The sequence below is a fragment of the Neoarius graeffei genome, chromosome 3 (assembly GCF_027579695.1).
Source record: "Neoarius graeffei isolate fNeoGra1 chromosome 3, fNeoGra1.pri, whole genome shotgun sequence".
NCBI lineage: Eukaryota > Metazoa > Chordata > Actinopteri > Siluriformes > Ariidae > Neoarius > Neoarius graeffei.
In genome coordinates this window covers 29,937,250-29,953,442 of record NC_083571.1, presented here as the reverse complement: position 1 = coordinate 29,953,442, position 16,193 = coordinate 29,937,250, and the positions used below count along the sequence as shown (strand labels likewise).

At 43.0% G+C, this 16,193-nt stretch overlaps 1 long non-coding RNA gene across 1 annotated transcript in view; it reads left to right on the top strand.

Annotated features, from left to right (window-relative positions):
• LOC132883264 (uncharacterized) overlaps positions 1-6,345 on the top strand; it is a 7,545-nt gene extending 1,200 nt beyond the window's left edge. Inside the window, exons 2-5 of the long non-coding RNA XR_009654295.1 lie at positions 4,182-4,251; positions 4,780-5,337; positions 5,494-5,660; positions 5,766-6,345. This is a non-coding gene — a long non-coding RNA (uncharacterized LOC132883264). The remainder of the gene's footprint in view (positions 1-4,181; positions 4,252-4,779; positions 5,338-5,493; positions 5,661-5,765) is intronic.
• Positions 6,346-16,193: the final 9,848 nt, after the last annotated feature.

Below are 16,193 nucleotides of genomic sequence, written 5' to 3'. Positions count from 1 at the left end.
ATGCAGCGGAGGGTGCCTGGTCATTTCACACAGTGAAACATCATAACAGTTATTGGTCTATGGACTGCACAAGTTCATTGTTGAAAAAGACCCTCCCCGATTCTGACACGGCCAAAAAGTTCAGTTGTGCCCGTACTAAGACGGAGGCAATTGTTAACGGTGTTCTGGCACCTCACTCTGTCGAATTGGCGCATGAAGCGCTCAAAGATATCCCATTCTGTGGTGTTAGTACTGACGGGAGTAATCACGGTGCAGTAAAAATCTTCCCCATAATTATCCAATACTTTGATTGGAAGGAGGGTGGTGTGCAGACCAAATTAATTGAAGTGAAAGATACACCAAATGAGACAGCAACCACCATCGCAAACTACCTAATGGAAACATTTGCAAAGAACAATTTGTCTTCCAAATGCATCGCATTTACTGGGGACAATTGTAACACTAATTTTGGTGGAACCCGGCGTGACGAAGGGGGAAACAATGTATTTGCGAATTTGAAAAGATTGCTGCAAAACAAAACACTGATTGGCGTGGGTTGCCCAGCGCATATACTGAACAATTGTGTCCATCACGGGGCAGACACACTTGATGTGGACCTTGAAAATATCATTTTTAAAATATACCAGTACTTCCACATTTACACCGTGCGTACTGAGTCCCTCAATGAGTACTGTGATTTTGTTGACACTGAGTACAGGAGGATGCTTTCACACAGCAAGACAAGGTGGCTCTCTCTGTTCCCAGGCATAGAGAGGATGCTACAGATGTTCCCTGCTTTAAAAGCATTCTTTATGTCTCAGCAAAAGCCACCCATGGTGATCAAGGCGTGTTTTTGAAAACCCATTTAGTGAGATATACTTGTGGCACATGCACTCACTCATGTCCGTCTTCCACAATCACATTCAAGAAATGGAAAGGGAGAATAACTCCATCATGGAGGTTAAGAAAATATTGAGCAGCATCCACATTATTCTTCTTGAACGGAAGAACAACAATTTCATGGCCCTCAAAGTTAAGGGATTGCTGGCCGAAAATCGCAGAGATGGACTTGAAGGGGGCTGTGACAAGTTCATGGCTGATGCGCTCGGCATGTACAGTTCATGTTTAGAGTATCTGGAGAAGTGGATGACTCCCATGGAAGAGTTCTCACCATTCATGTGGATGGACATGAGTGAGCCACCAAAGTGGAATGATGTGGAGGCCTGCATCAAGTACCTTGGAGAGAAGGGGGTGCCAATTGATGACGTTAAATGTTTTGACCAGGTTGCCAATCTGAAGAAATTCATTGAAAGCTGCAGTGACGATGAGTTCATGGGCCTGCAGGTGCACCAGAAGTGGACCAAATACTTTGAGAAGGCCAAAAACATTGCATGCTACTCAGAACTGCTGAAGATTGCACAGTTTGTCTTTGCACTTCCTTCTCACAATGCAAATGTGGAGAGAGTTTTTTCACTGATGCAGAGCCAGTGGACAAAGGAGAGGAACCAGCTCTCTGTTGAATCATTGAAAGGGATTCTATTTGTGCAATACAATTTCAAAGATATGTCTTGCAAAGACTTTCATGCTTATTTGTTGAGCAACAAAAAACTGCTGAGAAAGATCAGCTCTACAGCAAAATATCAATGGGCAAACAAGGAGGATGAGGAAGAAAAACCAGACGAAGAGGAGGAAAAACCAGACGAAGAGGAAGATGAGGATTAAGCAGGAAACTAAAGATAGACTATTGATATTTTTTGTTAGTTTTTTTTTACATTTTTGAGTTATTTTTAAAGTAAATATACAAGAGGTATTTTTGTTAATTAGCTAATTTGTTAATTTATCTTTTCCAATAGCCTACAGATCAGACATTATTTCTTTCATTACTGAAATTGAGGCTAACTGAGTATCAGTATGTTTGTTATTGGGAGTTGAGAGTTATTGTTAACTTTTATTGTTAATATGAGTGAGTGTGGTTTAGATGAGACATTATTTATTTCATTGTGTCATTCATTCATTACAGAAATTGTAAAGCATTTTTGAATAAATACATTTTAAATATCATTTGTTATTGGAGTTATTGTTGTTGACTTTTATGAAAAGCATTTTTAATAAACCAACTTTAAATATCATTTTATTTGTATGTTTGTTAAGTGAGTGCATGTGCCATAAGTATATCTCACTAAATGGGTTTTCAAAAAACGCCTTGATCACCATGGGTGGCTTTTGCTGAGACATAAAGAATGCTTTTAAAGCAGGGAACATCTGTAGCATCCTCTCTATGCCTGGGAACAGAGAGAGCCACCTTGTCTTGCTGTGTGAAAGCATCCTCCTGTACTCAGTGTCAACAAAATCACAGTACTCATTGAGGGACTCAGTACGCACGGTGTAAATGTGGAAGTACTGGTATATTTTAAAAATGATATTTTCAAGGTCCACATCAAGTGTGTCTGCCCCGTGATGGACACAATTGTTCAGTATGTGTACTGGGCAACCCACACCAATGAGTGTTTTGTTCTGCATTTGGAAGACAAATAGTTTTTTTTACCCATGTTTCCATTAGGTAGTTTGCGATGGTGGTTGCTGTTTCATTTGGTGTATCTTTCACCTCAATTAATTTGGTCTGCACACCACCCTTCTTCTTCCAATCAAAGTGATTACTCCAGTCAGTACTAACACCACAGAATGGGACACCTCAACAGAGTGAGGTAAGTTTGTAGTTTGATATTGTTACTAACACTACCCCCCCCCCACACACACACACTAAGGTGTCCTGGTTTTCCCAAATCAAAATATGGTCACCCTAAATTAGTCATTACACAGGTGTTAATTAGGCAGTTGGCTACAAAAGGCTGTTACCTAAAGCAAACCACCCTTTCCCATTTCCTGCTGTCAGCAATGGCACCTCATGGCCAGGAAATGTCTCTGGATCTGAGAAAGCGGATTATTGCTTTACACAAGAGAGGTGAGGGCTACAAGAAGATCAGTAAAGCCTTACTTATCAGTAAGAACACGGTTGCAAAAGTGATCCAAAAATTCAAGACAGATGGAACTGCAGCCAAAGTACAGAGACGTACAGGCCGGCCAAGAAAATTAACACCCAGGCAGGAGCGGCTTGTAATGAGAAAAGTTGAGGAAAATCGGCATGCAAGTGCACAACAGGTATCTAAGGAAGTAGAGACTGAAATTGGAGTGAATGTGTCACGTGACACAATATGCCGTACAGTGCAGCGGAATGGCATGCATGGGTGTCGTCCCCGAAGGAAGCCTCTCCTAAAGCCCAGTCACAAAAAAGCCCATCTAGAGTTCGCCAGGGCACATGCTGAAAAGGATGAAGGCTACTGGGACTCTATACTCTGGAGTGATGAGACCAAAATCAATCTTTTTGGAACTGATGGCTTCAAAACAGTCTAGCGTCGCAAGGGTGAGGAGTACAAAGAAAAATGCATGGTGCCCACAGTGAAACATGGAGGGGGTAGTGTTCTTATGTGGGGTTGCATGAGTGCTGCGGGTGTTGGAGAACTGCATTTCATTGATGGCATCATGAATTCTCAAATGTACTGCTCTATACTGAAAGCTAAGATGCTTCCATCACTTCAGGCCGTTGGTCGTCGTGCCATTTTTCAACATGACAATGACCCAAAATGCACATCTAAGGCCACTGCTGACTTTCTGAAGAGGAACAGGGTGAGTGATTCCATGGCCAAGTATGTCACCTGATCTGAACCCTATAGAGCATCTTTGGGGAATACTGAAGAGGCAGGTTGAGCATCACTCTCCATCCAACATCCAGGCTCTGAAAGATGTCATCCTTGAAGAATGGAAAAAGATTGATGTAGCCAAATGTTGTCAACTTGTGCACTCCATGCCAAGGAGACTTGGGGCTGTCATTGCAAATAATGGAGGCCATACAAGGTACTAAATGTACTGGATGTAATTGAGTTTGTTGTGGGGTGTACTCACTTTTGCTCCACCCCACTTTCACGGAAACAGAAAAATATGTAATTTAAGGCATCTTTTCACCTTTCTGCTTGAGTTATAATGTAAGAACATAGTGCAATAAACATCATCAAGGAACTGTTTGGGACATATTGTTTGTGTTCATTTTAATACTGTGAAAAATGTTGTTTTTCAGGGGGGGTGTACTCATTATTGCATTGCACTGTATATATATAATACTTTATATTTTGCTTTCTTTGTCCTAGGAATCTGCCACTACAGCTGACATTGAGAGGATAATCTCCATTCCTGCAACTCCTCATCTAATACTGCTTGGTATGTTTACATCGCTGAATAGGAAAGCATTCTCTGATTTCTTTTGTTATATGAATGCATTGTTGGTTTTCAAATGTTTACACTTTCTCTTGGTTGGAGGAATAATCAATATATCTTCACATTTGCTAAAAACGTTACATTTAGAGACATATTTAGAGAAATTAGCGCAATTGGAGATACCCATTCTTTTATCAAAAGCACCTCTGACTGTAACATGGTTGTAGGGCCATAAAAATCAAAGCAGTTTATCCTTTTGCCAAAAGACAAACAAAATGCACACATTTATATCACAGTTACTATTTAGTAACAATAAAAACTGTGCTACTGTTGGTTGATATTGGGGGCAGTTTAAATCAGAGGCAGTAACTGTAACTAATCCACTATGAATAGAATGTTCATAGAGATTAAAAGGATTTTTTTTTTATCCAGTACTATACATGGTAAAATTCATTTTCGCAACTCAGCACAAATCATTTCAAACATGGACTGAAAATCCATAAAAATTTGACAGGACAATTCTTTGTCAAGTTTCAGGTGAAACAGCAGGAAGCTGTATTCAATGTTGGATGGTCAGCCTTGAGGGCCATGTCATCTCATCTCATCTCATTATCTCTAGCCGCTTTATCCTTCTACAGGGTCGCAGGCAAGCTGGAGCCTATCCCAGCTGACTACGGGCGAAAGGCGGGGTACACCCTGGACAAGTCGCCAGGTCATCACAGGGCTGACACATAGACACAGACAACCATTCACACCTACGGTCAATTTAGAGTCACCAGTTAACCTAACCTGCATGTCTTTGGACTGTGGGGGAAACCGGAGCACCCGGAGGAAACCCACGTGGACACGGGGAGAACATGCAAACTCCACACAGAAAGGCCCTTGCCGGCCCCGGGGCTCGAACCCAGGACCTTCTTGCTGTGAGGCGACAGCGCTAACCACTACACCACCGTGCCGCCCGGGCCATGTCATATGTGAGGGAATCCAACCCACCTTCTTGACTGGGCTTGCTGCCTTATTTTCCACCTTCTACATCTTCAATCTCAAATACCAAGAAGAGGCCTCATGCACTCTTGAGTTCATCCAAAGGTATTTTTAGTATTTTCACTAAAACATGCGTTTCTTATCTTTTCAATGGCATGTTATTGTGAACAAAACATTTGCTGCTTTTTGTTGTGTTGTTAATGTAAGTGAGTTACACAACTTGATTTTTACACTGTCTGAAGAGACACTATTATTTTTCAGGCGCTTCATTGGTATAAACCCTGAGCGAGGCACCAAGGCTGAACGGGGCAAAGTCTTGTAAAAAAAAACTGGCAAAGCCACCAGCAAAAAGATGACAACAGTCAACCCACATGTATCCACTCTGCTGAGAAGACTCATGGACTTTCAGTGGGACTTCATTTAAAATGGTGAGATTATTCAGTCCCATTACACACACATAAAGACACCAGCTTGTCTCATTGCTTTAATTCTTTCTCCCTCTCAATCTCACCCTCTTTCTCTCTCCCTTACAGGGTAGAAAGTCGGAATCCCTGTTATTCTCGCTAAGTTATTTGTATCCTGTTTCTGAACATACACATACCACTGTTTGAATGTTTCATGCTGGCATGTTTTGACTGTCTGAGGGGTTAGGTCAGGACTTTGGATATTTTTTCAGGGCTTGTGATACTTTTGTTTGGATTTTTATGTTCATTGACCATATTACAATATATAGCAGATTACAAGAGGATACTAAGGGCACACACAAAGTTTGTAACTTTATGATTTATCTATTGCTCAACTGTCTGTAACTGTCAGTATTCCACAAAGAAAGCAAGTTTGCCGGGTGCTATAATTTCTGTAAATTGTCTTTGTCTTATTTTGAACCTGAATTGTGAATCATAGCTGCAGAATTTATTCAGGGTTTTTTTTTATTTTTTGTTGTTTTTTAAACACACTATCATGACAATGCAAAATGTGCACACTTATCTGGCTAACTTTCTAATCTGCTTTGTGGAACAGTCCCTTAGAGGTTTCATTATCTGAACGTTGTTGTGGTCAGTTTCAAGTCAATATTTCCAAGTCTGAATGAATGCCTCGTTCTTTTATTGCACTATTTTCAGCAAAAAGTCAAAGTTTTTATATATATATATATATATATATATATATATATATATATATATATATATATATATATATATATAAGAAGGCACAGTCTGAATGTGAAGATTCTAAATTCATGTTAAAATAAAAGTCAAAGTGCATTAAGAAGCTGTGGGGGGTTTTTTCACATTGCAATTACATGCTGATCTGTTCTAAATTCACAAAGCATATTTTGTTGTAGTTTGTAGATTTTGTGAAGACTGATAATGTATTTTTAAATAAATTAGTTGACTGTAAAGTATTGCAAAAGAAATAAAAAAAACAGTGAACACTATTTTTCAATAACAGTACAAAACTGTACATTTTAGTGACAGTAAAAATATGTGAAATTTACAGTAACGTATTGGCAAATCTGCTGCAGTTGTTTACTGTTTTTATACAGGAAAGTAATTTTAAAAAACAGTCCCATACTGTATTTTTCATTAACAGTACAAAACCGTAAATTTTAGTGACAGTAAAAAAAAATTTCATTTTACAGTAACATAATGGCAACCCTGCTGCCAGTTCTTTACTGTTATTTTACAGGAAAATATTTAACAGTGTGGGTTTTGAGCCTTAAGGTCAGTGTCCTCCATCTCTGTTTTAGGATCATGACCTCTAACAGTGTCTGCACTCTCGTAGATTTCCACCACTCTCTCGATGTGCTCTCCCCTCTCCTCGGTGTACTTTACATATTCAACAACCTGAGACATCTCAGAAAAAATAAACTCATTAAAACGGTGAATTATAGCGTTTCTGATCTTCTCTGTGCGAATAAGTGACACATTGATTGCGTAGGCAACAATTACACACTTTATATGATGAAGTGCTTTGAAATGGGGAAGTCTGTATAATAGAGAAGTCATTATTGTGTGATGGACATGGGGCATTAGTCAGAGACGCAACCAGCACACTGTACATTTTTCCTATCAATGCATTTATATCATAATTTGCAGTTCATGCAAAGTTTGTTTATGTCCCAGATACTATTACCACTTTACAGACCAATGTATAGCCCACTACTGAATGATATAAAATGACAAATTGCAACCCAACAGTTAAAGCCAAAACAATTTCTCTGACTCTGGCAAAGCTGAAGATTTAAGCAGTTGTCTGACATAAAATAATTGGCAGGACACAAGTGCATGTGCTTAGTGTGGTTTTTATTAAGGATACACTGGCACTGTTTATTAAGGATACACTGGTAGGGGGCGCTGCTCTTGTAGCGACCGGCAGCAGGTGTGTTTGTCCTTCCGCGTTTGTTGTGTTTTAGATGTACTGAAAGTTTCAGAGTATTTCGATTTTACCAGTCTTCTATGGGAAATGGACTTTATGTGATTGTTCATCCAAGCCGTCAGTATGGAGATACTTTATGCTGCCATTCTATGGACTTTATGGATTTACTACGTCCAGGGTGCACAAAAGCAGCTACACGAGCTGGTGAGGATATACTCCCGGGAATTCTTACTACAATGGGACAATCCGAGTAGGGGGGATTTACATTGGGACCCGCTTGTAACTCTGGACATCCTGGCCGAGATCTCTAGGCACAGGTCTTTTGGGAATGCTTCTAAAAACTTTTGCAAGGAGAGGAAACGAGGAAGGAGAGGTGGTGTCCGACTCAGGTTAAAACGCCAAAAAATGCGGCGTATTCCGCTCCCATCCATAATACTTGCAAACGTTCAGTCACTCAGAAGCAAGATCGATGAGCTGCAAGCGAACGCAAACTATTTTTACGAATATAGGAATGCCTGTATTATGGCCTTCAGCGAGACGTGGTTGTCATCTAGAGATACCAATGCGGACTTATCAGTCAGCGGCTTTGGGGCGCCTGTCAGGTTGGACAGGGACGTTACATCTACTGGGAAATCTCAGGGTGGCGGCGTGTGCATATATATAAACCAGCGATGGTGTAACAACATCACCGTCAGGGAGTCAACATGCACAGTGGACATCAAATTGTTGTCTGTCTCTGTTCGCCCGTTCTATCTCCCAAGAGAATTCCCCCAGATATTTGTGACTGTGGTATACATACACCCCAAAGCAAACACACAAACTGCTGCTAATACTATTCACAAGGTGATTCAAAGACTTCAGTCTCTTTCTCCGGATGCCCCGTGTCTCCTCATGGGAGATTTTAATAACTGTAAATTGAGTAAAAGTCTCAACCTTTATCAATACGTCACATGCCCAACTAGGAAAAATAAGACTTTGGATCTGTGCTATGGCTCAATAAAGGAGGCTTACAAGGTCTCCCCTCAGCCCCCTCTCGGTTCCTCTGATCACTGCGCTATCCATCTTGCTCCTGTGTATAGACCTGTGCTAAAGAGGGAGAAAGTAAAAACTAGAGAGATCAAGGTCTGGAATGACGAGACTGTTTCCCAAGTGCAGGGCTGTTTTGATTGCACAGATTGGACTGTTTTTACAGACTCTGCTTTGAATATTGATGAACTCACTGACACTGTATGCTGCTATATCTCTTTTTGTGAGGATATTGTTATTCCCAAAAAGTGTGTCAAAGTGTATGCAAATAACAAACCATGGTGTTACACTTTGACTATGTGTAGAAACGAATTAAATCACACACACACAGAGAGAGTAAGTTTCACCGTGCTTTACTCCATCTTGTCACTGCATAGACTGAACGTTACAAATCAGTGCATGGGATTCTACCCATCAGCGTGCTGACGCCATCAGTACGTGACATCCCCTCCTTTCTTGGATTAAAACTCTACCCCTTGCATAAACAATTGATTAAGATACTGAACACCATTAAGACATAATGCCATAAACACAAATCTGAGGATGGTGGTCTATTCTGTTTCAGGGTAACCTATTTGTATCAATCTCATGAATGAATATCTCATCACAAACATTTTCAGAGTAAACCTTTTTTTTTTTCCTTTCTTCAACTCATATTAGGAATTAGGGATGTTCCTGTATTGTAAGCATTTTGTATTCGTTTTCACTGACTATATACATTAAAACACTTCATATTTCAACAGTATGTTGGTTTAACTTTCACTGAACACAAAGGAACATTTTTTTTTAATAACCAACATTTCACTTCATGACAAAGCCTGAGAATTTCTGCGGCAATTTTATTTCTCTGTGAGGTCTCTCTGTCGGTGCAGTCAGAGGTCGGCATGGAGAAGACCCCTGAGCGAGTGTCTCTGGTGTGGACCTCACTGCATGTTCAACATGAGTCTCAGTGTCACTCGATCTCGGTGCCCCACTCTCATTAAGTGAGGGTGTCTGCTCAGCTGGTGTGTATACCTTAACATGTGTGGTGTTTCTGGAGTACTGAGCTCCAGTGGGTGACTCAACTACAACACTGTTACCATTCTTACTCACTACAGTGTGTGGTGTCTGGCTAAATGTTGTCATGAATTTGTCGACCTTGTCCTGCTTCAAAAGCACCTCATCTCCTACCTGCACAGATGATGGTTTGACCCCACGCCGTTCATCAGCATACATTTTGGACTTGCCCTTGCGCTCAGCATCGGTGTCTCGGGCCTCGATGTCGCTCCTCGGCGTGCTGATGTCTGGCAGCTTTCCCCTGAGCTTCTGATTGAACAGGAGTTCAGCTGGGTTCCTGCCCGTGGTGGAATGTTCAATGGACCTGTAGATGGTGACGTACTTTCGTAGCTCCTTCTGCCAGTCCAGCCCCTCTGCCTGTGCGATGCGGATCCTTTTCATGATCGACGCGTTTTGCCTCTCGACCTCTCCATTCGCCTGTGCCCACTTTGGTGTCATCTTCACGTGTTGTATACTGTTCTCTTGGCAGAAGTCCTGGAACTGTGATGACAGGAACTGTGGCCCACAGTCAGACCTGATAGAGACAGGCAGACCATGGTGACTGAAGATGTTCTCTAAGCAGTCTATCACTTTCTCTGCCATGGTGGAACGCATGATCTCGTACTCGTAGTAACGGCTGTAGTAGTCTACGACTACCATGATCGAATGTCCAGTTGGTAAGGGACCTAGTAGATCTGTGGCAATGTCCTGCCAGGGTCCATCGGGGAGCGCGGTGGGTCGTAATGGCTCTGGTACATCGGGGCGCGCCACTAGTTGGCACCCGTGACATGATTTAACATATTTCTCCGTTGCTCCATACATCCCTGGCCACCACACCTTCCCCCTCAAATGCTGTTTTGTCCCTACCATGCCCAAGTGTCCTTCATGAGCTAAGGCTAACGCTCTGTTCCGCAGTGCCTGTGGGAGTACAATCCGTGTCCCCCTCAGCACTAACTGCCCAATAGTACACAGTTCATTTGCGATGCGTGCATAAGCTGTGCACTTTTCAAAACGGCCTGTCTGAATTGCCTTTCTCACCTCGGCCAGCTCTTCGTCCTTCGCAGAGGCTCTCTCCACCTCCCTCGTAGTCAGTGCAGTGGGCGTAGCCTGCACAGCCATGAAGCGCACGTACTCCTCTGCTCCGTGATGGTGTGCCGTCCTCTTTGCACTGTCCCCCAGCAGACGAGACAGAGGATCTGTGATGTTGAACTTCCCGGCAATGTGCACCACCTGAAAGTCGTAAGGTTGCAGGCGGAGCACCCAACGCTCAATCCGGGTGCATGGTTTTGATCTTGGACTGTAGATCACCTCCAGGGCTTTATGGTCTGTCACCAGGTCGAACCTCTTGCCGTATATGTACGGATGTAGGCGTTCACATGCCCACACCAGTGCCAGGGCCTCGCGCTCCATTTGTGAGTATCTCCTTTCACAGTCCGACAGACTCCTGCTCACGTAACATATAGGCACCATAGCGCCCTGTTGCTCCTGTATCAAAACTGCCCCTATGCCCACCAGCCCTGCATCGGCTATCACTTTGGTGGGGGCATCTTTGTCGAAGTATGCTAGTGTGCCCGCCTCTGCCAGCTTCTGCTTAAGTGTCTCAAATGCCACCTTTTGCTCTGGGCCAAAGACAAATGGCACATCCTTCTTTGTCAGTCTCCGCAGCGGTTCTGAGATGGCAGCGAACTGGGGTATGAAACGACTACTGTACCCAGCCAAACCCAGAAAACTGCGAACCTCGGATGCATTTTCCGGCTCACGTGCCTCCACCAGCACTCTCACTCTCTCACTGGTGGGCCCTATTCCCCTCTCAGTCAGTAGAATGCCCATGAACACTAGCTTGTCCATCTCGAACTGACACTTTTCACCATTCAAGGTCAAGCCGCATTTTTCCAGTCTTTCCAGCACTGCATGTAGTCGCTTGTGATGTGTGTCACGGTCAGGTGCATGGACGATGATGTCGTCTGAGATGTTAGCCACTCCTTCGATGCCAGCCAGTGCCGTCACCACCTCATGTTGGTACTGCTCACTCGCGGATGAGACCCCGAATATGAGTCTCTTGTAGTGGTATGTTCCGCTGTGCACTGCGAATGTCGTTATCACCCTTGACTCTTCGGTGAGCTCTAGCTGATGATAGCCCCACTTTAAGTCGAGCTTACTGAACAAAGTAGACCCATTCATGTCATGCAGCAGTTCCTCAACCGTTGGGATTGGGTATCTCCCCCGGATGATAGCTCTGTTTGCCATCCTCATGTCTAGGCACAACCAAATGTCAGTGTCTTTTGCCTTTGGGACTACTACAACAGGGTTCACCCATGGTGTTGGACCCTCCACCTTCTCGATGATGTCCATCCATAGCAGCTCCTCAATTTTCCTGTCGACCGCCTCTCGCAGGTGGAATGGTATCCGTCTCAGCGGTTGTGCTACGGGCTCCAAGTTGCCGTCGATGTGCAGCCTAACTTGCTTAGTGTTCAGTTTACCCACCCCTGTGAATAACTTGGGGTATTTTCCCCTCACCTCAGTCTTAACATCGGTGACTGCTGCTACATCTACACCCACCCTTAGCACACCTAGCTGTGTAGCTGTCTCCCTGCCAAGTAGCGGTACCCCCTGACTTGCGATCACAGTAAACTCTGCTTGAGTTGCTCTTTTGCCTATCTTCACATCGCATGTGAACACTCCCTTTACCGGCAGTGGCTCCTTTGACAAGTAAGTATACAACTTCTTATCAGATTTGGATGACTTGCATTTAATGTGCTCTTTTTTTAGCCCTTCCCATGTATTTTCATCAACTATGTTGGTTGTACTGTAGCTCCTGAATCAATCAAAATCACTAGGTCTACCCCACCCACATTAAATGTTAGACTGTCAGTGTTGCTACTATCACGCACTACAAATGCAAACTCACTTTTCTGCTTTTCTACCTTCTCGTCTACATATTTCACTGACCCCTTACTACCTTTAGACTTGCACATCTTGGCGTAGTGGTCTTTGCCATTGCATTTTCTGCAGGTTTGTCCACGCGCTGGGCATTTGTTGTCTTTCGCGAAGTGGTCGCCATGCCTGCACCTGAAGCACACGTTCCCCTTTTCTTCTCCCTCATGTTTTTGGCTCTTGCTCTTGCCTCCTCTCCCCTTGGAAATTTGGTTCACGGTCTCGGCGCCCTTGCTGTCTGTGCCACTCATCCGCATTGCCGCCAACTGCTCCTCCACACGTTCACATTGTGCAGCTATCTCCAGTGCTTTTGTCAGAGTCAACGTCGAGCCCTCCTCGAGCAGTTTTCTCTTCACATACTCTGATGAGCATCTACTTAGCACAGCATCCCTTAGCTGGTTAGACATGTCATCCCCAAATGCACAGTCTTTTGCCGTCTGCCGCAAACATGTTACAAACTGCTGTACAGTCTCCCCAGTGTTCTGCATTAGCTGATAGAAAGTTTGCCGCGCAAATGCATTGTTCACCTGAGGTACGAAGTAGTCATTTAGCGCCTTCACAGCCTTGTCATAGTCTGCTGGACCTCCCGTGTCGTCCAGTGTGAAAAAGATATCCTGTACATCCGTCCCGGCGTGATGCAGCAGTAGTGCCCTTCTCCGAATCTTGTTGTGGTCGCTGACATTTTCTGCCAATATTAATCCCTTGCCATCCGCGAACAGCTCAAATGCCGTTAGCCATCTGGTCCAGCGTGGACCTAGTGTAGCCAGCTCCTTGTAGCAATCAAACTTCGGCAGTGCATTGTTCTCCATCTTAAAGATATGAACTAACTCACTTCAGATTTAACTATACGAAGTTGACTCTTATCCCATCCTCGTCACCAATGTTACACTTTGACTATGTGTAGAAACGAATTAAATCACACACACACACACACACACACACACACACACACACACACACACACACACACACACACACAGAGAGAGTAAGTTTCACCATGCTTTACTCCATCTTGTCACTGCATAGACTGAACGTTACAAATCAGTGCATGGGATTCTACCCATCAACGTGCTGACGTCATCAGTATGTGACACATGGGTCACTCAATCCCTGAAACAAGTGTTAATGAAAAAACATGGTGCTTTTCACAAAGGGGACGAGGGTGAAAAAAGAGAAATAACAAAGGAGGTCAGAGCAAAAATCAAGAGGGCTAAATTACAATATAAAAGTAAAATGGAGGAGAGGCTGGGTAGCAATAACTTGAAGGCAGCATGGGATGGTGTTAAGAGAATGACAGGCTTGCATAGAACACAAAATAAGCCAGTCCATATCCCAATTTATTGATTGATTGATTGATTGATTGATTGATTGATTGATTGATTGATTGATTGATTGATTACTTTATTCTGAACAATAAAGAAGAAAGATATAAAAATAAAAATTTAAATAAAAAATACAATAATCAAAACATCATCATAAACAAACAGAATAGCGTAGCCACAAGGCAATAACATAACAATGTTCATAAAGGATTAGGAAGAAGTAATAACTTATCCAATCCTAACCCTCTAATTTATGATAGTGATAAAGATTTATCTGAAGCACTGAACACTTTTTATTCACGTTTTGACATCTATGACTTTTCAGATGAACTCAAGAAATTAACTGAGGAGCAAGCACTGATAAAGTCTACTATGTTTTTAATCACACAGGAAGATGTAAGGTCAGTATTTAAGAGAAATAAGGTGAATAAAAGTCCAGGTCCAGATGCGATTACTGGGAGAGTATTAAAATGCTGTTCAGAACAGCTTTGTGGGGTGTTCTCTGATATTTTTGGAATGTCCTTAGAACAGGGAAGGGTTCCAAAGGTTTGGAAGGAGTCTATTATTGTCCCAGTGCCAAAAGGCAGCACTACAAAGGGTTTAAATGACTTCAGACCAGTGGCACTGACCTCACTGGTAATGAAGTCATTTGAAAAGATTGTGAAATGGTTGCTATTGTTGAGGGTGGGTGAGGCTCTGGACCCCATGCAGTTTGCATATAGGGCCAATAGAGGGGTGGAGGATGACCAAATTACACTACTAAACCTTCTGTACAGTCATCTGGAAGGTCCGGGCACACATGCCAGGCTGTTTCTTGATTTTTCTTCTGCTTTTAATACTATCCAGCCACATGTTTTAATTGGAAAACTATTATCAGAATTTAATCTTGAGAGAAATCTTGTGGGCTGGATTATGGATTTTTTAACTAACAGATCACAGAGAGTAAAGGTCAATGGCTGACTTTCAGAAAGGTGCATCTTCCACTGGCTCTCCTCAGGGTTGTGTGCTTTCCCCTTTGCTGTACATCCTCTACACTAATGACTGTAGAAGTCAGCATATAAATAGGCACATCCTGAAATTTGCTGATGACAGTTATTGTTAGCTTACTGCACGAACATGAATCTCAGCATGGGCCAGTGGTTGATGAGTTTGTCAGTTGGTGTGACAAGTTTTTTCTTCATTTAAACAACTAAAAGACAAAAGATATGGTCATTGATTTTAGAAGAAACCAACCTTGTTCTCCATCACTGACTGATATTAATGGAAGTTACATAGAGTTGGTTGACCAGTATAAACATTTGGGCACAATCATAGACAACAGGCTCAAATTTGATGTGAATACTGAGGTCATTTGCAAAAAGGGGCAACAACGTTTGTACTTCCTTAGGAAGCTCAATGTGTTTGGTGTTGATAAGGTTATGTTGGTTTTATTTTACAAATATTTTATAGAATCTGTTCTCACCTTTTCTTTTATTGCCTGGTATGGGGGCATCAGTGTTAGGGATAAAAACAATCTCAGCCATATTGTAAAGGTGGCTGGGAAGCTGATTGGCTGTCCACAGTTATCCCTGCTGTCAATTTATGAGAAACAGGTCATCGAGAAGGCAGGGTCAATATTGGACTGTAAAGATCACCCTCTTCATTGTTCATTTGAAGCTCTCCCCTCAGGCCGAAGACTAAGAGTCCCCTTTTATAAGTCCAATAGGACAAAACACTCTTTTATCCCTAGTGCAATATGTCTGCTCAATTTGCACAATTTTGCTTTATTGCACACAAATGAGTCTGATGACTGTGTGTCAGAAATATAGATAGGTAAGACAGTTTCTTTATATTAGTTTGTCTATTTATATTAGTGTAACACTTTCAACTAAAGGTGGAGCACAGAGGACGGCAGGACCGAGATCAGGTTTGTCAATTACGGCTTTTATTGCCACACTTTTCAGTCTAACAACACGCTCACACAGATGCACACACACACAACTGGCATCAGGTTTCGGGATCAGCACCTCTGCTCTCGCTCTCCCTCCTTAAATAGGGTGCGGTCCCTGGGAAGACACACACAAACACAGGTTAATTGCTGTCAGGTGTAGCGATTCTGCCATTTACCTTCCCTGACTCCGCCCTCCTGTCACAGACCGGCGCTTGACCACGCCCCCGCTGCCACATACCCCCACCGCCCGACTCAGGCCGGGCGGCCGACCCCCCCCCTTGACGGGAGAGGAAGTCCGCCATGACCATCTGTGCCCCCGGCCTGTGGACCACCTTAAA